Source organism: Lissotriton vulgaris, chromosome 6, assembly GCF_964263255.1.
Source record: "Lissotriton vulgaris chromosome 6, aLisVul1.2, whole genome shotgun sequence".
Lineage (NCBI taxonomy): Eukaryota > Metazoa > Chordata > Amphibia > Caudata > Salamandridae > Lissotriton > Lissotriton vulgaris.
In genome coordinates this window covers 207,139,096-207,160,564 of record NC_141694.1, presented here as the reverse complement: position 1 = coordinate 207,160,564, position 21,469 = coordinate 207,139,096, and the positions used below count along the sequence as shown (strand labels likewise).

At 45.3% G+C, this 21,469-nt stretch overlaps 1 protein-coding gene across 1 annotated transcript in view; it reads left to right on the top strand.

The window, feature by feature from the left end:
- LOC147707028 (adhesion G protein-coupled receptor F5-like) overlaps positions 1 to 21,469 on the top strand; it is a 1,085,534-nt gene that overhangs the window by 335,835 nt on the left and 728,230 nt on the right. The gene's annotated exons all lie outside the window — the stretch shown is intronic.

Sequence of the window (21,469 nt, the reverse complement as noted above, 5' to 3'; positions counted from 1 at the left end):
ACTCCCCCTACTGTTGTTCCAATTGTTTGGTCAGATCACGCAGTGGTGGTCTTTTATATCTGTGTTAAAAAACACAAAAATCAACACTCGCCTAAAAGGCAACTTAGGATGTGCAGGGACTGGAAAAATATAGATATAAAAACACTATCTGAGAAATTAGAAAATAACAAACCATTTAAAGCGTTAGATTCTCAATTAGCAGCAAATAACTACAACCAATGGCTCACAGACACTTTTAATCAGGTAGCGCCTTTAAAGAAAATGCGTTCAAATCGCGCAACACCATCAGCCCCTTGGTTCTCTGAACCTTTAAGATTGGAGAGACAGAAATGCCGCATTCTAGAAAGATGTTGGCGAGTTAATTATGATAATAACGATAAAGAAAGGTACAAACAAGCACTATCAGGCTACAGGAAGCTGTTAAGACTGGAAAAGAGTAAATACTTTTGTGAACAGATAGAGAAGACCCAGAACTCCAGTAAGCAATTATACCAGGTAGTGGCAACATTAACAAATATACCAACAGCTAATACTACAGATACCACCCAAGATTTCTGCAATCAAATGGCTGATTTTTTCAGGACCAAGGTCACAGAAATCTTTGATAAATTTAACAACAACATGACAGGGGAATCATCAGAAAGCCTCAAGAACACACAACTCACATCCTCCTCTTTGAATGAATTCCTTCCCCCATCACTGTCAGAAATAAAAGATCTCATTAAATCTACAATATCGGGTTCCCCCTGGATCCCTGCCCACCGACCATCATAAAATCAACAACTGATGTGGTAGCTCCAATCTTGGAAAACATCTGCAGTACCATCTGCGAATCAGGAAACTATCCTCAAAGATGGAAAACAGCTATAATAAAGCCACTTCTAAAGAAGCCCACCCTTAACACCTTGGAATTAAAAAGTTATCACCCTATAGCAGCGCTCCCATTTCCTTCTAAAATACTTGAAAAAGTTATAAATAAACAGCTGGCCAACTACATTGACTATAATAACCTGCTAGACAACACTCAGTTCGGGTTTAGGAGAGGCCATGGAACGGAGACGGCGCTCATAAAGGCTTCTGAGGAGATCAGACAGATCATGGACCAGGGTGGCACGGCAGTCCTGATCTTGCTGGATCTCTCAGCGGCCTTTGACACGGTCTATCATAACATCCTGATCGACCGTGTCACTGCTATGGGCATACAGGGTAAAGCTGCGGAGCTCCTTGCTTCTTTCCTGTCTAACAGAGAACAGTCGGTAAAGATGGGGAGCTTCTACTCACCAACGTTTGTGCTGCCCTGCGGAGTCCCCCAGGAATCCTCGCTAAGTCCGACACTCTTTAACATCTATGTGTCGGACTTGGCGAGGGTCATTAAAACCCATGGAATAGGAGTGACTTCGTATGCCGACGACACTCAGTTGGTGCTAGCGGTGCATAAAAATGGGAGTGAGGTGGCAGCCAACTTTCAGTCAGGTATGAGAGCCATTAGTCACTGGATGGACAGTAATTGTCTAAAATTAAACACCGATAAGACCGAGGTAATGGTGTTTGGAGACCTAAAACCATCTTGGTCCCCGATCTGGTGGCCACCAGAAATGGGTAACCCACCCACCCCAGTTTCAAAGGTTAGAAACCTGGGAGTGTTATTTGACAACAAACTAAGTTTTACCAGTCATGCTAACGCGGTAGTCTCCTCTTCCTTTTTCCCGTTACGAAAAGTGAAAAAGTTGTTACCTTTCCTTCCCCTGTCTGCGGGAAAAACCCTTATGTCCTCATTGGTGTTATCCAAGGTGGATTATTGTAATGGGCTTCTGTTGAATACCCAGGAGCAGGTTTTTAAAAAACTACAAATGGTGCAGAACGCTGCTGCACGAATTCTGACCAAAACTCCCAAGTTCGCATCCATCTCTCCTATTGTCCACCAACTTCACTGGCTCCCAGTAAAAAAGAGAACCAAATTTAAAGGCTTTATGTATCATCTATAGAGCATTGAACAGCCTAGGACCTGACTTTTTTAGGGAATCACTGTTGGTGTATGTCCCTAATAGAGCTTTAAGATCTGCCTCATCCGCATCTCTATGCATTGAACGGGTGAGAACGGCTACATGGGGAGACAGACGCTTCCTGGTAGCCGCCTCGAAGCTCTGGAATACCTTGCCGCACCATATAAAAAGCAGTTCCTCACTGATGATTTTCAGAAAGCAAGTGAAGACATGGCTATTCATCCAATAATGCACAGGAGGTGCCTCTCTGTCTGCCCAGCGCCGAGACACCATTCGTGGTATTTGTTGCGCTTTATAAGTTTAAAAAATAAATAAATAAATGTGATGGACTGTCACCAGAGCCAATGCTCACAATTAAGTGCCGGTGCCGAGCACAGGAAACCACCTGCTCAAATGAAGCACAGGTTGTAGTGGGGTGTGTGGCAGAATTAGATAAGGAGAATCAAAGCACTGGGTTAGCTGAGGTTAGCTGGCCATGCATAGTTTATGCAAAAAACGGTTATGTTTAATACAGGTACCCAGATAAAGGCTTAGGTAGTACGTTGCTGGGTGGCTCGTTGGTGATAACAAGCCAGTCCAAGGTTGATGGACTAAAAGCAATGCCTGGGCCCTGCCATGAGCACACATCTCCCCGCTCCTCCTCCACATTCCCAGAATGTCCTCATCTGGCTCTTTCACACCCAATATCACCAAATGAGGGAAGAATGGTCTGGTGGGAGGGCAGGAGAAAAATGGGGGAGTAAAGAGGGGGGAGAGGAGATGAGGGATTCATGAGAGGCACAGGTTGCTGGAGGATAACATGAATTAAGAGCAAGCTTCACTGGCATGATCTGCTCGATGCCCGGGCGTGGGCCTAGCTTGCTCAAGGTAAAGGTCGACCCTCAACATTACTACCAGCCTCAGAAACCAGCATTCCAAGTGCTGTTGGCATAAGCTAGGAGGGACAGGCTGCACACCTGACATGAATCCACGTGGCAGTTTATGTAATGCATTCAGCAAACTCTGTAAATAGCTTGCACACTGGCTTGGGCTCAGAACAGGCTAAGAAAAGCAAGCATTGGCATAGCCAATATGTCTTGCCTTTGGGATCCTATAAGTGTTTAGCCATGCAACATTTGATGTTGTTGCACCATGGATATTGTGCTGCATAACTAAATACTTATAAGGTCCCAAAAGAGAGACCTATTGGTTATGCCAGTGCTTGTTTCTCTTTGCCAGTGGAATCTTAATGATTAATGTAACCCCTGAAAACACACACTTCTACTATTTTTTGTGTGAACCCCATTTCTGAAAGTTTGCCATCATGTGGGCTTCAATTAGCAGAAATTTGATAATAAAATTCAAGATTTTAGGAACAAGGAGCCCCGAAAAGGCTTGTCCGGGGTCCTCAAAAATCCTTAAGACAAAACTGACTGGAACAGTTAGGCTAAATATGCACTGTACAACTGATAGAGCGCGGGGTTCACCTGCCTCAATTACCATACTCACCTGGGCCCAAAAATATAGTAACCACTTCGAAACACTTGAAATCCCTTTTGCTATACCAGGTTATTATTCACTTTACTCTTAGGACCTCAACCTATACCTTGACTTACCAATCCTTGTGATCGGCAGATAGTTATAATAACATGTCCTATATAAAATAACCACCGACTCAGAAAAGGTTTTATTATGATAACTGGCGCATCCCCAGGGATGCGCCAGTTATTTTGCGCCGCTGCTCCGCCACCCATGGTGCGCCACATTTACAATGCGGCGCACCATGGGGCAAAAACGGCACAGATGCGTGACTCATCTGTGCCGTAAAGGTGGCGCATTGCAGGAGTTGCGTCGCAAGCGCGACGCAGCTCCAGCAAGGCTCGGGGGTGCGCCATCTTTACAATGCTGCGTCAAGACCTACGCCTGCTTCAAGCAGGCACAGGGTTTTGAGGCAGCATTGGCCTGAAAGTGACTGAGTGAAATCTTATAGATCTCACTCAGCCACTTTTGCGAGGCGCACCTGCCCCGGAACGCCCACCCTGCGCCGGAACGCCCACAAGTGGCGCAGGGCTTTAGAACGTGACGCATCTGCCTAGATACGTCACGTTGTAAATGGGTCGTAGGGATGCGCCACGTTTACGTTGCAGTTGCGTGACGCAAACGTGGCGCATTCCCAACATAAATCTGCCCCTTGATCTAGGAAAATTCATAAATGTTAGAGTCCATTGGATTTCAATCAGAGCCTTTACGATCAGAAAGATCAGAAAGATGATAACCAAAGTAAAAATATGCAAAGATTTTGTGCGACTGTCTTTAAGCATTAGGACATAAGAAGGGTAGAAAAAAAGGAAACAGCCCTTTGACATACCCATACGAATTTATATTTACCTAGATGGTGTGAAGACCAACCCTGGCCAAGGGCTGGGACCAAGAAACAGGAATTCCCGATAGTTCAGATACCACCAGGACAGGGCAGGTGTAGACTAGAACCAGGACAGGTGTAGACCAATATGAATCAGGATGAGACAGATGCAGGTCAGGATGGGTACCCCCAGCTAAGTGCAACACCAGCGTTACACCCCTCTCTGCAGCTAACAGTCGGACCCCGATTGGGTTATCGAATTTCCTCCAGAACCCTGATTGGGTTATCGAATCTTGTGACAGGTTGCTTCGCCAGCACCTCTGCTATCGATCGCCTTGAGTGCGTTGAGTCAGTGACAGGTCAGCTATTCGGACAAGTCGGACAATCTAACTAACTAAGCCTACCTTAGTTGTACCATTTCCCAGGGCTATGTACCACCCCCCAATGTTGCCGATGTGTGTATCTCCAATTTTGATTGGCCAAACGAAGAGGAGAGGTCATCACACCATGTCAGTATGAGATCATTCCTTTTAAATATTCAAATTAACGTTCCCTCCCATAACTTTATTTTCCCATGCACTTTTATTCCACCCAGCATTGGATGTATCAAAAAGTAAGTTCATTTGATACATTTCAGCTTCCTCTTGCGAGGTCACAGGTCAGGCTCCCAGGGATTCCGCAGTCAAGACCGTTCTTGGCAGTGTGTCAATGCCATGACTGGGGACTCTTGGTCTCTTCTGCATAGTCGCGGAAAACGTCATCATAGAAGCAGCAAGAGTTTTCAGGCCCGAAATGTGAGCTATTATCAAAGTAGAAGAGAAACAGTTTTAGAACAAAGAATAAATGAACATTCTGTATTCCTCTTATCTCTACACTATTCCCATTAATTTTATTTGAACTACAGCATTATTTTTTTTGCGAAACAAACATGGTTTAGTAGGAGCAGCAGCAGGTGCATTAGCAATTAGTCACATGTAGCAGCCATCTTAATTCTAGTGTGCAGTTGCAGAAATTCCCCCCAAGCGTTAGAAGACGTCACACCACGTGAGTGTGGTAGACGCATGCGCAGTAAAGTTCCAGCGTTCTGACAGCCATTTTAGTACATTTGCGTTATGGTTAGTAAAAACACATATGCGAGCTTCCACTAGATACTAGAAATGTCGTGTGGTGCAATTTATTAGTAATACGAAACATGACAAACATATTGGTAAGTACTTTTATGCGTTATTCGAGAGTGTTGATCCAAGCAAGTTTCTTTAAGTACGAAACCTTGCTCCATCACAACACAGGTTAACAAAGTATAAAATATATGTAAATGTGCAAGAATGCTAAGGCGTTCAGTGTGATTTAAGCCCGTACGGAAATTAATTTGCATTTGTTAACACAAACAAAAAGGCATATGCAAAATTACTTCTCACAGGGAAATCACTCACAAAGGTGGAGTGTCAAGTATGCGGTAATGACTCTTCGCTCCAGGAAAACGTTAAAGCCACCTGTCTACCATCGGCAAGCCCAAAGGCAGATTGGGAGGGAGGGGTGAGGGGGGGTGAGCAGACACCAGACCAAATTGAGAGTGTGCAAAAGGCCGCTTTTATTGAAACAGGTGCATATTTACAACAATACAAACCTGGCAACCGCCTCACAAAACTAGTCCTCACTAAATAAGATGTTACCTTACAACCCCAAACGACAGGCCCGCCCCTAACACGTCACAAACCCCGCCCCCACCCAGCACAACATAATTACAATTCAAACAATACCAAAACCTGATAATCATTTAAATATCATCCCAACCCACCGCATAACATCACATTCCAAAAATTACCCACCAACAACTTACATTACCCAAAACCTTGTAACCACCCCACGAAACAACTATTTAAACTTTTCCAGCCATAGCCCAACTTTAGCAAAAACCCAACAACCTTCATGTCCCTGCTGACCAAGAACGCCCAATTTCCGCACGGCACCTGTTCCAAGCGACAATGAACAAAATTTGTTTGTTACCCCATATCCACCTGTTCCGACAAAAAGACCCAAAAATTATGGAAGCATAAACTAAATAAATAAATAAAAGGAATTAAATAAATAAATAAAAGACCCAGGGAAAAGAGGAAAAAGAGCTAACCGAGAATAGGGAGGGAGGGAGGGAAAATTTTCAAATAATCTAATGAGCTCCCGGCCATCAGGTCATTCAACCTAAAATGGTGGCCGGGAGGAGGAGCCAGGGGAATATATAACTGGGCTCCCTCAGTAGGAACCGAGGGAGCCCAAAACAAGCCCAAAAGCAGCCCAAGGCTGGCGCTCCGAGCACAACCCCCCCCCCACTAGCCCCTCCCAATCAGCCCGGGGGTGGGGACCTCCCTACGGTCGGCTGCCCCCCCCCAAGCCCACCTTGGGAGGGAGGGGTGAGGGGGGGTGAGCAGACACCAGACCAAATTGAGAGTGTGCAAAAGGCCGCTTTTATTGAAACAGGTGCATATTTACAACAATACAAACCTGGCAACCGCCTCACAAAACTAGTCCTCACTAAATAAGATGTTACCTTACAACCCCAAACGACAGACCCGCCCCTAACACGTCACAAACCCCGCCCCTACCCAGCACAACATAATTACAATTCAAACAATACCAAAACCTGATAATCATTTAAATATCATCCCAACCCACCGCATAACATCACATTCCAAAAATTACCCACCAACAACTTACATTACCCAAAACCTTGTAACCACCCCACGAAACAACTATTTAAACTTTTCCAGCCATAGCCCAACTTTAGCAAAAACCCAACAACCTTCATGTCCCTGCTGACCAAGAACGCCCAATTTCCGCCACCCAGAAAAGAGGGGGAAAGGAATTACCCTCCTCTCTTTCTGCCCCCCAAAACTGACCAACCAAGGAACCAGAACACCTCAACCCAAAAAATTTTGAATCTTCAAGCACCTGGAGAGCACCTCTCGCAATTCCAATAAATATAAATCCATCCCTATACGAGACAAATGAACACCATCGCTGCGAAAGAATTCCATAGTGTCATAACGGATGTCCTTATGGGACACCCGCCCAAAACCCAGATCTCTACAAAAACGGGAAACCTCCAAATTCAACTTCCTTCGCGCCTTATCAACCGCCCTAGGCTTGATCGCACCCCTCCAGGTTCTTCTAGGGACCAACTCTGTCCATAAAACATGGCAGCCCGCCCATTGTTGACGAATAAGGGAAAGATCCTTCTTCATCGCTCTCAACAAAACCACCCCTTTCACCCCACAAAGGTCATTCTCACCAAGGTGCAAGAGCAATACATCAGGACAAATACCTCCCACCAACCAAGAATTCAAGGCCGGGATAAGCTCCCTCCAGATCATACCTCCCTTTCCCTTCCATACAACATTAAACAGACGAGAATTAAAACCAAGCGTGGGACCAAAATAGCTTCTTATAGCTTGATCTTCCGCGCGCCTAATGAAGGAATGTCCCACTATCCAGATCGTCATGACAGAAGAACGGGGGCCGGCCACTGAACCTGAAAAAGAAAAGCAGCACATAGCGCCTAAAACAGTTGGAGGACCAACGCCCTAAAGACTTAATGTCTCGCTGCGACCAACCCCTGTTATGAGCTTCTGTTGCTGCCCCAATCCTGAAAGAATGCGTACCATACTGTGTCTCATCCAAGCCCATGAAGCGCAGCGCTTTACGCAAAACCATGCGCAGTTGGTACTCAGTCACCCTGGAACCATCCACATGTCGAAAAACAGGGCCCTCAAAGGCGGCCCCCGAACAGTCCCGCAAATGCCTGGCCCACCTCAAAGGACACGTCTCAGAAGGGGAAGAAGCTTCCAGCCAAATGCCCCTCCCCTTGCTGCGTTGATCAGTTTTTGCCCGAGCCAACCACACGTGCAACCCTGTTTCCAAAAACCGAACATTCCCCCACCCCACCCCAAAAGTAACTTTCGACCCCAGTAACTCAGAAACTCTGAAAGCACCAAAAAACATCCAAACCATAAGAGTAGAAAACAGACAAACCTCAAACTCATTCAAACAAACTGAGGGCAAAACCTGTAAAACTCGGGCCAATGTCTGCCAAGACAAAGGTTGGCGAACCATGTGTTCCCTACCCCTCTCCCTAGACCAACCTTCCAGCATACGCTTACCCACCTCCCCTGCTGAAGGAGAATAGCCCCACAGTAATTTGCCCATGAATGCAATACCAGCCAATTTTCCAGCAATCGTCACACGTGTCAAACCCCTGTCCATCAAGTTAAGAATGAACTGTACCACATCTTCAGATCGTCTCCAGCCCGGAGCGCGCCAGCCGGCCCCAGATTCCAAAAACTTCTTCCAGGCCAATTCATACGCTGCCCTAGTGGAAACTGCGAGCGAACCTACCACCAACTGCAAAACCCTGTCTCGCCTACAGTCCACAGATGTTCTGGCATGCGGGTCGGCGTCCTGTCCGCCTCCGAGGCTAGCCCATGGAATCTCTCCCACTGTGAACGAGACAAAGCATCCGCAATGTCATTGTCCACCCCAGGAATGTGTAAGGCCTTAAAACTGATGTCATACGTCAAGCACCCCAACACAAAGACTCTCAAGAGCTTCAAGATGTGAGCATCCCTGGCCGACTGCCGATTGATAATGTCCACCACAGCCTTATTATCAATTCGAAACAGCACTTTTTTGTGAGCAAGCTCCTGACCCCACAAAGTCAACGCCACCACCACAGGGAAAAGCTCAAGGAAGGCAATACTCCTGCCTCCGTTCTTCCACACAGCAGGCCACTGTTCAGCGCACCATCTGCCCTGCCAGTAAAGACCGAAACCATCACTGCCTGCAGCAGCTGAAAAAATTTGGACATCCCAAATCCAATTCTCTTCTCTGTACAGAGGAATGCCATTGAAAGAGTGTAAAAAGACTACCCACATCCGCAGATCCTCTTTAACACCTGCTGACAAGCGGACGTGATGGTGAGGTAAAAACTGACCAGACAGAGCTCTACCCAAACGCCTGCAAAAAGTTCTACCTGCCCGGACCACCCTACAAGCAAAATTAAGATGGCCCAGTAGCACCTGAACTTCCTTCACAGTCACCTTTGCCTTGTTCAACATAACATGTAAGAGGTCCAACATTTTCGCTTTTTTATCCACTGGTAAGCGTGCCTCCATAACATTAGAATCAATTTCGATCCCCAAAAAAGACATGGTCGCGCAGGGGCCCATTGTCTTTTCCGGTGCCAATGGCACACCTAAAAATTCCATCAGAGTTTGAAATGTTCGCAAAGCATTCTGGCATGCTGAGGAATTGGGAGCGCCTACAAAAAAGAAATCATCCAGGTAGTGAGTCACAAGCTGGTGTCCTGACGTGTCGGTGAAAAACCATTGGAGAAATGTGCTAAAGGTCTCAAATAACGCACAGGATATGGAACAACCCATTGGTAGAGCCTTATCAACATACCACTTCCCTCGAAATTGAATCCCCAAAAGGCCCCAATCCCCAGGATGTACTGGCAATAAACGGAATGCAGATTTGATGTCACATTTTGCCATTGCCGCACCAGTGCCGGCAGAGACAACCAGGGCCATGGCCACATCCACTGAAGAATAAGACACTGAAGCAGCCTCACCATCAATGAAATCGTTAAATCAAACGAAATTGCCCAGGCTCTTTTTTAGGTACCACACCAATTGGGGAGACAATAAGATTTTCCAAGGGCCAATCATCAAAAGGACCCGCCATCCTTCCCTCACGCACTTCTTTGTCCAATTTGTCTTGCACCACCTCTGGATGTTCATTGGCTGACAAAAGATTCTTTGACCACCGCCGCAACCGCGGCCCTGTGTACCCAAGTCCTTTGTGGAGCTTAAGATCCACACCCTCTGAAGAAGGATCCCCCCCCCGTTCCAACAGAAACCATCAAAGGCTTGTCCCGCGGCCCAGCAAGCTCACCTGGATTCAATAAAGGAAGTTGGGCCGGCCTCGCTCTCCATGCCATCTGTTCAACATCGCCGCCTGACCGAGGAACCCTCACTGCGGGGCCGCTCTCCCGAGTTGGTCTGGAAACTGTAGGTCTCGGACGCACCACCACCGGTGCCTGTAAAACATCATCAGAAGCGTGAAAAAGCCCCCCCTTGCACCCTCAGCACGTATCTCGCCCTCCTCAGGGCTTTCCTCATCGTAATCTAAAACCAAAGATTCCTCCAACCTAGGAGGGGCCAACACCTTTGACGGGCTCCTGAAACCAACCTGGGCCTTACCAGCCCGTACTGACACCTGAGGCGGGGGAGCCGACTGGACCCGTCTGTACTCCCCCGATCGTTGACCAGTTTTGTACACCTTAACCAACGAAGAATCCCTTTGTTGATGAGAAGGAACATTTGGGGCCAGCGAGGACGCGCCGGTCCTGCTTCTGCCAACCCCGCCAATATCCAGAGAACCTGACAATGGGGCCAGCGAGGACGCGCCGGGTCCGCTTCTGCCAACCCCGCCAATACCTGTAGAAAGAGAAGTTGGGGCCAGCAAGGACGCGCCCGACCTGCTTCTGCTGACCGCGCCGAGATCCTGAAAGGAAGACGTTGGGGCCAACGAGGTCGCGCCTGACCTGCTTACGTTGACCGCGCCGGGGTCCCTCGCCGGTACGGGGTATGCCGCGCCAGGCTCCACCCTCCCTTCTCCTCGGTGTAACTGGGCCGCACTCCACCCTACCAAGTCTGCCTCTCCACGACGCTCTCTGACCTGCAAAGAAAAAGGCTGAACTGATGTGCCGGGACCCTTACTACCAGAACGGCCAAAACTATCAACACCACTAGCCATACAAAAACTAGAATCCTGAAACTGCACTTGACCAACCTCCCGAGAAACAGACCCCTTAGACCGAACCGACAACCCCCGCCGAGGAGGGGAAGGCTCCACCTCCTCACCACCACTACTCCAGTTCAACAGCTCCTGAACAATCTTAGACGCAGGTCCCGATGCCAATCCACCCTGCCCTTTCTGCTGGATATCAGAGCGGGGCTGCTCCATCCTCCCAAGCGATCTGCCCCCAACAGGCAAACCCGGAAAACTCAAAGTGCCCCCAAAACCACTCCGCATATCAGTCCCCTGGAGGGGCTCAGCCCTGCTTGCATCACGAACCCCCTCTGCCCAGGAAGGAAAAACATCCAAATCCTCCCAAGACCTAGCACCCACCTGTCTATCGCCACTGCCATGCAAAGAAGAAAAAACCCCAGCTCCCCCCGCAGGATCAACAAACCCCCCACTCGACTCAGAGACAACTGCAGGAGTACACAACACACCACTACCAGCCTCCTGTCCCTGCAACACAGCCTTCTCCCTCCTCTCAACCTGCGCCCATTCCCCCTCCCCCACAGAACCACTGAGCACTGAAAAAACCTCCTCACGATTAGAGACAGGGGGGGAAAACAACAGGGGGCTAAAAGGTACAAAAACCTCCCCCGCCCTTAACTGTCCAGGCTGCAATGCAGGCTGAGCCTCAACATTTCTAAACAAATGTGGCCCAGAAACGCGAGCTGGCGTAGACACTCGTTCACTCTCAAGCCCCTTATAAGCAGCCGACAAATCCGCCTCCTGATTAGCACCAATTGCCCCCAAAACCGAGGGGTCATAAGCCATGTCAGCCGGCACTACCATCAAAATGAGCGCGCGGCGCACTCGAGTCAAAATGCGCATGCGCGTCAACCGCCGGCACCGCAGCCGCCAAGTCCTCGGCCTGACAGGCGGAGACAGAAGCAGAACGCTTTCTGCCTCCCCGCTTGATGGCCCGCTTGCCTCTGGCAGCGGGAACCGAAAGCGAACGTTGCAGCGGCCCAACGTCAAGCAGAGGAGCGGAAACCTCCCCCTCCCCTAAACCCGCCTCCCGCCGTACAACCGCACTTAAATCAAAATGCGCCACACTTCCAGGGGCCGCTTTTCTAGCACGCTGGCGGCCCCTTTCACTTACCCCTTCCCGGCGAGATTTCTTCGGCGACGCGCAAGCCGCGACCACCGCCGCAACACGAGCTGAGGCCTGCCGCCGAGGACGCGACGGCCCAGACACGTCCCCCAGAACCAGGTCCAGGCGTCCCACTTCGCTCAAGAGGCGGATCGCCTCCAAAACGCGATAGTCTTCACCAGACATGTCGAAGTATCAAACACCACACAACAGTAAAATTTTCAAATAATCTAATGAGCTCCCGGCCACCAGGTCATTCAACCTAAAATGGTGGCCGGGAGGAGCCAGGGGAATATATAACTGGGCTCCCTCAGTAGGAACCGAGGGAGCCCAAAACAAGCCCAAAAGCAGCCCAAGGCTGGCGCTCCGAGCACAACCCCCCCCACTAGCCCCTCCCAATCAGCCCGGGGGTGGGGACCTCCCTACGGTCGGCTGCCCCCCCCCAAGCCCCCCCTCTGGAAGCCAGGAATTTATTGCTGACGCTTTAGGGGGTTTGTGCAGTAAAAAAACTGATAGCTTGGAGGCTAAATTAAAAACCACTTTATGAACGCCTGGTGGTTATCGAGGAAAAACTTAGCAAGTTGAATTTCTTCTTGTCATCTCGGTCTTAGAAACTTACCCTGCTCGCTCCCCCTGGTGCAGGCGTCAGTTGTTCGACAAATTGCTTTGTCAGCAACCCTGAGTCCAGCAACCAGGCACCCATTCAAGTCGGGAGCTAGGACAAATGATTTGCCTAATCCTGTGTTTACTGGCAAAGAGCGAGTTGATTCTTGTGTCAAAATGGAGGTAAAAAGGTAGTGCTGTTGGGAAAATGGACTGTACACTTTAATTGTCGCATCTTCCTACAGAGCCTTGCAAATATGTGGTTGTACTGTCTAATGTTTTTACATGTGGCCGCTAAGAATGTTGATTCTTTTGCGCAACTTAAAAACAACATACTCTATTGGCTGCATGCAAACGCCAATTTCCCACATTTAGCAGCATCTGACATCTTGATGGTCCATGGTCCTTTGAAAAAGAGTACGCTAGGCGATTGTGTACGTGTTGTGTAATTCTAAACTTTAAGCTCTCCATTCTTGCATTCCTCCATTCTTGCACAGAATCTGCTGTTTAGCCAGTGCCCGCCCTGTGTGTCCCAAACTGCTATTACCCTTTTTCTGTTGTGGTAGTTTTTTTTTTCGACCTCTGCATACGGCACCTGTGTTTTCTGTCCACCAAGATAGACTCTGTCCTTCAAGTAGTTTAAAGCACAAGCTGTCCTTTGGTGTGATTGACTCTGACTGAAGCCATTTTGTAACATTGTTTTTTTTTCTCCCCATATCATATGCCAATCCATTGCTCCTTGGTACTTAAGCCTCTTTTGTTGGTTAATGGCTCAGTCCATGCACAGTTTAATAGAGCTGGTTCCCCTTCATCTCCTGGGCCATGGCTACAGTCCTCATTTATGAACCATGGTGATGCTCCACATCAACTCCCACTGCAGTCCGGGTTGGCTTACTGTCGCCTGCAGAGCGGCATGTAACTACCCTGCCTAACCATTCTGTTTCATTGTCCTTGTAGCTAGACACATTAGCTACTATCAGCTGGAACATTGCTGAGTTAAGCCCAAAATTAGAAAAATCCAGAATGGGGTCAGTTTATGGACTCCTACAGGGTTTGTTTTCTCCAGGAAACATAGGTGATTGACAGGGTTTTCGGAAGTGGCTATTGTGTCCCGACCAATAGGTGCCCTGTAGGATGTCCACGGGTGGGTCTGCGTTTTTTGGGTAAACACTATGTTGAACTGTTCTGTAGCAACCCTACATATTGTCTCATTATATATGCAAGGTTTATTCATTATCCCTATAAAGGGAATCCCTCTTCTATTGATAATTATCTACAACCGAGCTTTGGTAAATGGAAGGGGTCTCCAACTTAAATCTATTGAATGGGATTTTATCCCTGAATTCTAAGTCACATTATGCTATTCTGGCAGGTGACCTAAATGTAACTTATGAACCATATGGAATTGCTCAAGATTTGTGCCATGATGAAGATCTTGAATGAGGCATTCCAACCAGCATGAGGTATCGCCTTTCAAAGGCTGCCATCCAAATGGTCTTCCTTTAGCAGTTGGGTTGTGTGCCTGTAATGGCCATTCACCATCTCATGTCCCTCCTATGCCTTCTTTTAAAAGAATGGCTTATTCTATCGGTATTGATTATATTATCTTAAATCTTAGGATATGGTGGCTGATGGTAAACATGAGCAATCTTGAGAGGGTAGAGAGCGATCAGAATCCCTTGGACCTTACTGCAAAGGACCTAACTCCTTGTGAACCATTGTTTATTTCTCAGCCCCATGGCCAAATTCTGGAGGCCACTAACAACCGTAGGAATGTGAAGTGGGAAGCTGTTTGCTCTTCTCCTGAGGTGTAGCAGTATGTACACTGATGTTGTTCCACATATGACGGCAATGCTGAATACTTGGAGAAGTAATTATATGATTGTCGCTGAGCACTCCAACTTATTATTGGGCCTTAAAAACGTTTTCCTCAATAGTTTTAGAAAGGTTTCTGACAAGGCTAACCAGGCTGGGTTGCTCCCTCATCAGTGCAGAGAAGCCAAGCACTGCCTCCTTACAGCTCTAAAGAAAGGAGTAAGACACAAGATTAGGGACTGTTGAGAACTTTATCGGTCTGTTTTAAGGCAAGCCAAAGTAAATTGGGGAAGAAATAGAAGGACGACCGCGTAGAAACTTCTACTAATAATGAACTGAGGACATGTTGATGGTTAGTGAGACTGGGCAATGGGAATTTACCAAAGCCAAATGAATCATCTATTCTCCCAAGTGAAAGGGTTACCCATTTTGGCAACCTATATTCGTATTTTTGGGAAAATAACTTTTTTGTAGGATCGGTGAGGGAGACTTTGTACTACTGAGTCAACTTCCACCAGCCTAGACAGCTGCAGCTGTCTCTTCTAAGAAGTTGGGTAAGGCATCAGGCATGGATAAGATCACAGTGGATCATTTCAAATCTGAGTTCCCTAGATTAACACGGTTTCCAAAGCTATTTTGGCTGGTCCAGCAATCCCTGCTTCGTGGAAGGGGGCAAATACTGTTGCTGTATTTAAAAAAGGAGGCCTGAATATTTGTCTAATTATCATCCAATCAGTCTCCTGGACAATTTACAAAATATTTTTTGTAAACAGGTACTGGAGAGATTGTTAGACTAGATTGGGGATAATCATATTCTTTCCTACACCGAGGCAGGGTAAAAAAACTGTTCTATTAACCAGGTCTTCCACTTTTTGATAACTAATTGGAAGACAGTGGATCTTGGGGTAGAAGCCCATTTTGTGGCATTTATTTATCTTAAAACTGCTTTTGACCTGGTCCCCAGAAATAAACTCTTGGTGGGTTCTTCACGAGCTGGGAATTCCTGTCAATTTATATAACATCATTGTGCGCCTCCTTGAGGGGAAATTTGACAGGGTTCATTGTGGTGTGAATGGTGAATTATCTCATAACATCGCTATTGATAAGGGTGTTTACCAAGGCTTGCTAAAACTAGCGTTGGTTTGCTAACCGTTGTTGATAGATTTAACACATTTTGCTTGCCGTAGATCCTTGAAATCATTGCACTAAATAACAAGCAGATGACTTATGTCAAGAGGAAGAGAGTGAAGGGACCCATTAACCTGGGTCAGGAAGTGCTGCAAAGTGTTAAGGAGTTTGATTACCTGGGGATCCTTTTGGCTGACTTGGGGTCATGGGCCTCACAGATTTTGAAAAGTTCACTCTTGTAAGTCCATAGAGTTGCGGCCATTGTTAGACTTGCAAAAAAGGCATCCTGATATCTAGTTATTCCAGCTATGGATATTTATAAAGCCTAACCTAGGAAGGCAGCTACGTAGGGCACTGAGTTAAGGAGACACTATATGGGTTCCTTGGGGACCAGCAAGAATAATTTTATAAAAGCTTTTACAGGTGTGGGAGGAGGTACCTCTTTAGTTACACTTAGTTTGGACTTTGATTTCAAACCTGTTATTACGTTTGCTTCATTAAAGCCATTACTTTATTGGGTCTGCATGGGCTGTTGAGGAATTACCTTTCTATAGAGAGGGCCTTGCTGACATTCTTAACATACCCAGCATTAATCAGATTAAGTGGCTAGCCTATGTTAGGAAATCACTCTATGATCTAGGTTTAGAACAATTCTGGGAAGAGCCTTCCTCCATTAAGCTTACTGCAGATAATATTGTTCAAACTAGATGGAAGTTATTGCCCACAATGAATCGTCTAGTTCTACAGGTAGTTGCACAAGGCTCTTTTTATGCCATAAGAGTGTGCCCAAGGCTGAGAAGTGTCTTAATTTTATTTGTCCATGGTGTGCGCTCACACTTTACTTACAATTTTAGGTATGGTACTTTGCTGACTGCTGTGTGTTCAGCAAAATGAGCTCCCCTACAGGAAAAGTCCGCCTTGTGCCAGGCATTCATGCTTTCTAAGACACTGAGGAGAATATGTTCTTTTTTTGCCCATATTATGCTAGACCTATGTCCAGGTGGACTGTTCCTTTGTGTCCCCTGTTGGGGATGTTGGAGATGTCACATCGTCCCTATGCTTTTAGAATTGGTAAAAGTCATTCCACCAGTGTAGTAAAGACTGCAAAATCTGAATTTCTCCTTTCTGCGTGGTTAATTAAACGTAAAATGGCCTTGCGATTAACTACAATTAAGTCAGCCCAGGAGCTTTAATATCTATAGGAAGATCGGAAATAAAGTGAAAGCATTCAACTGCAACGGCTTGTGGACTATAACATTTCTGGCAACTGCTTTGGGGGTCATGACCTTTGTTGCTAGATTTTCTATGTGCATTTTGCAATGGTATGAAATGGTTTGCACAAATCGCAGTGCGAACAGTATGTGCAGTGATTTGCTAGTTATATGATTACAGCTAATGTTTATTCTATTATAATTCTGCAGGCCGTTTTTTTAAACTTGTTTAACCATATTTTTTAATTACATTTGCTTTATTTATTTTTTGGGTATGTATTGATGCATTTCTTGACAATTGAACATTGTTAGAAATTCAGTTTCTGATTGGCAGAGGTATATACCCTGTCCAAGCAGGAACCACAATACCAGTCAAGGTAAGTCAGAAACACACTTTAAAATAACCTATGCTCACCCTTTGGTAGCTTGGCATAGAGCAGTTAGGCTTGTGATGCAATTTGTAAAGTATTTGTGTAACACACCAAACAGTAACGCAGTGAAAACACAACAAAAAGACTCCACACCAGTTTAGAGAAATAGAGAATACTTTTGTAAATAAAACAAGACCAAAATGACAAAACTCCAGTCAGTAGAAATTGTGATATGAATTTTTTAATATTAAATGCAAAAATAGCGCTTCGAAGAAGTCAGTGTTTAGAGAGTTGATTGGTCACATTGGACCGGTACAAAGTCAGGAGTTCAGGCTTTCTGCGATGGAGAGCAGGCCAGATACAGGACCTACGCAGGGCCCGCTGAGCAAAAGTACCCTGGTCATAAACAACAAGATGCGTCAGTGATCCCCACACAGTTGGGGTGATGCACCGGATTTCCCCACGCAACAGTGGTGATGCATCGGTTCCATGAGTGATGCACCAGTGGTTAGGTGCGAATCCGAATGCGATGCAGCGGGTGTCTCCAGGCTGTGGAAGGGATGCATTTATCTTCTCCATGCAGTAGAGGCAATGCAGTGGTTCTAAGTGTGATGCGTCCATATGGTTTCTGCAACAGCAGCAATGCTTTAGTTCTGAACGGTGTCAATGCGTGGGTTCTGGTGGATGATGCACTTTACGATCACTTCCCAAGGCCCAGGTTTGGTTTGGCACCACTTTGGCAGAGCATGACTCACAGCAGACAGCAGGTGCTGTATGCAGGTTGAAGAGAGAAGTCTTTATTATGTCTGAGAATGCAGAAAACAGGAGACAAGTCATCAAGCTTTTAGAGATAGTTAGGTTCTGGGATGTAGAGATGGCAGTGCTTCCAGCAGCACAGCAGTCCTCAAGGTAGAATGTCCTCAGTTCCAGAAGTGTTCTGAAGGAGTGTTGTCTGAGGTCCAGTGCTTAGATCTATTTGGGCCATACGTCTCCGTCTGGGCTGAATATAGGAGAGGATTTGCAACATTTCTAATAAATAGGCGTTCCTGTTTTCAGTTTATATTTTTGGTCAATTCTGGTGGGCTTTTTTCAGTGTTTTCAATAGCTTAAAAAACTGTGATTATCAGTGGTTCCATATTTTCGTACCATTAGAAACAACAGAAACCGTGTTTTTCAGTTGTTTATCAAATGTTTTGCTTTTAATTATTGCTTGCAATCTATACTGATAGTACATGTTTATAGATAGTGTGTGTACAGGGTAAATGAGCTACAAATATATTTTTACAAATTATACTTATTGTAGTACACCATGCAATTCATCTTTAGTGAGTCTTTGGTCATGCGCACTTGCTCTTTCCTTCCTATGTAAATGTTTATCTGTGAAAAGGCCCTCTCAACATTGGCATCTGAGGCGGGCAATGCCAAAACAGACAGTACACGTTTTGCTAACTCTGGCCACTGACATAGCTTTCCATGCCAATACTGGTGCACCTGAAGATTGTGATTCACTAGGACATGTTCTGCAACATGTGGATAGAATTGGGCACATATGCCATCAGTTATTGAAGCGGTCAAAAATGAAGCAGTACTTTTCAAAGTCTGCAGAAAATACAGAAGGGGTCCAGAACTTGTGCAGAGTACCTCAGTGAGGCTTCATTAACTTCAAATGCCATCGTTGGTGAAGAGACATTTCTATGCATCATTGCAAGCCCTTTCCCATAGATAGTAAAATAACATTTCCTGAATTGCTCCTCGACATTTCTTTGCTTACCAAGTGGCAGGAAATCTAATATGGCACATGTTGCAGTGCCAAAGTCACTAAAAGTGATGCCCAGCCTACTCTCAAGGAGATATTCACATCTACACCAATTACGCTGAACACTTGGTAGACGAGGGTGTTTTTAGACTCTAGTATTTTGATTATGTCAAATACAGCAGTCATGTTTTCCTGCAAAAACCTAAGCATGTGGTAGAATTTACTTTTTTCACATCACTATCAATATATGACCAAAGATCATCACATGTCTTGCCTCTGGCATCATCACTAAGCAAGAATTCTGTAAACGATCGCTGCATCGATAATATAACATTCATAGCCTCAAGGACCGAGAACCACTGGCTAATTGACACAGTTAGGATGACTCTTTGATGCCACACAAAGCACAAAATGAGAAATATTAGCATTTTTCTTCCTGAGCATACTGAAACAATGCACCAGAAAGGACTACAGTCAATAGTATTCTACATGAAGTGAGGCTACAAAGATGCTTTCAGCATACCATCTAGCAAGTGACAACAATCTCTTACAGGGAAGCACTTAAGCTCAGGTATCGATTTTGACAGGTCATCATACAACTTTTTCACATACACAGCTGAATTACTGCAAATACAAACAATATCACTCCAGTCCTTATTGAACTTAGTAGGAACTTTTTGCAGCAGTATTCCAAGTGACGCTGCCTTCCATGTTTACCAAACGTCGGGTGTCATGTTTTCACCACTATCTCAGATGCTTGGTGACAACACTCTTTTCAAATATACCTTTCCCTACACCTTGCATTGAATGTTTAAAGCCTGTGGTGTTTGGCAATTCACCTACAATCAATAAAGACTCGCTAGAAAAGGGGGCTGTTGTATCAATGGATTCCACCCATTCTCTGTGGGTAAATGCGATGGTACATATTGGGAAAGATTCTTATGAAATCAGCCATTTTACCTATCAGTGAAATCAAATGTAGCCAAAATATCAAATATTAATTTGATATTTCCTGACTCTCTACAGTTTATACAATAGCTAAATAAGACCTAAAACATGCTTCTAAACAATGCATCTTTAGACCAAAGGCCAAAAAAATGAAAAAAGCAAATGGAAAAAGAATTACATTTTTTGTGACATCCCTAAACAACAAACCTTATGCAGAATGTTAGCCCAGTCTTTCTGGCTGCTGCCTTGTATAACAAAGTTCAATTTTATTGGCCCCTTCAGGAAGAAATAAAAATGACTCTTTCACTCATCTTTTCCTTTCTTTGAAGGGCACTTAGTTTGTGGCTGTGAAGGTGCTTTTTCAGTGTTTATATGTTTACACTGGTGATGGCTATTTTCCTTTCAGTGGCGTTTTATCAGTTATTATAGGTTTAAACCTAAAACCAGATAGCCTACTTATAAATTAGGGACAGTGCTTACTGCAGGGTATGCATAGTTTTTAGTCTTTATTTAGATCAAGAGACCCTATTTTTTATACTTTAGATACACTTGTATGCTAATTTCTGATGTAACCTTTTTTACCAGGGCACTAAGCAGCGAGACTAGGAACTGATATTGAAATGTATAGGAAGTTGTGATAAGGTATTTGTACACATATATTATTTACATTACCGGCACTTTGTATTTAGCCCCAAGAGGATTTTGTTTGCGTATTTGCACCTAGAACTTTGGTTCACCAGCTATAAAGTTAGCATTTTTTAGTTTAACTTTCATCTGTGTGGCGCTGATAAGGGAAGATATATTGCTGCTAATAAACACATTGTCCATGAAGTGTATATATATGAATTGAGACATGTTTTTATTAACTCAGGTATTTGGTATTTTAGCTATTTTTGCATATTTAAATATTTTCCTGGTTATTATGCACATCAGTATTTTTACGTAGCATATATTTTATCATCTCCATGTGTTATGTGGGAAGAGATCAGCACAGTTAGCATTTGTGCACTTTATTTGCCAATAAGCTTTTAAAAAAATCCGATTTCCTTTGTTTTAAATTTAAGCATTTACAAACATGTATCGCAGGGCGAAAGTTAACGATTTCAGTATCCTTTCAAAACGATAAGCAACAATAAGTTTAGTATGGTTTCAGTGTCAAACGTAATGCAGATCATGTGACCGGAAGTGCAATGTTTGTTTAAATTTCCCGCTTTTGAGTACGTTGTTAAGTGATCAAGGACACAGCCAGTGTCCGAAACGCTTCTGAGGCTTCACCCTTTCACTTATTAAAAATAAAGCAAGAATATTGGCAGCAGCTTTTTACGGAGTCTGTGACATACACTTT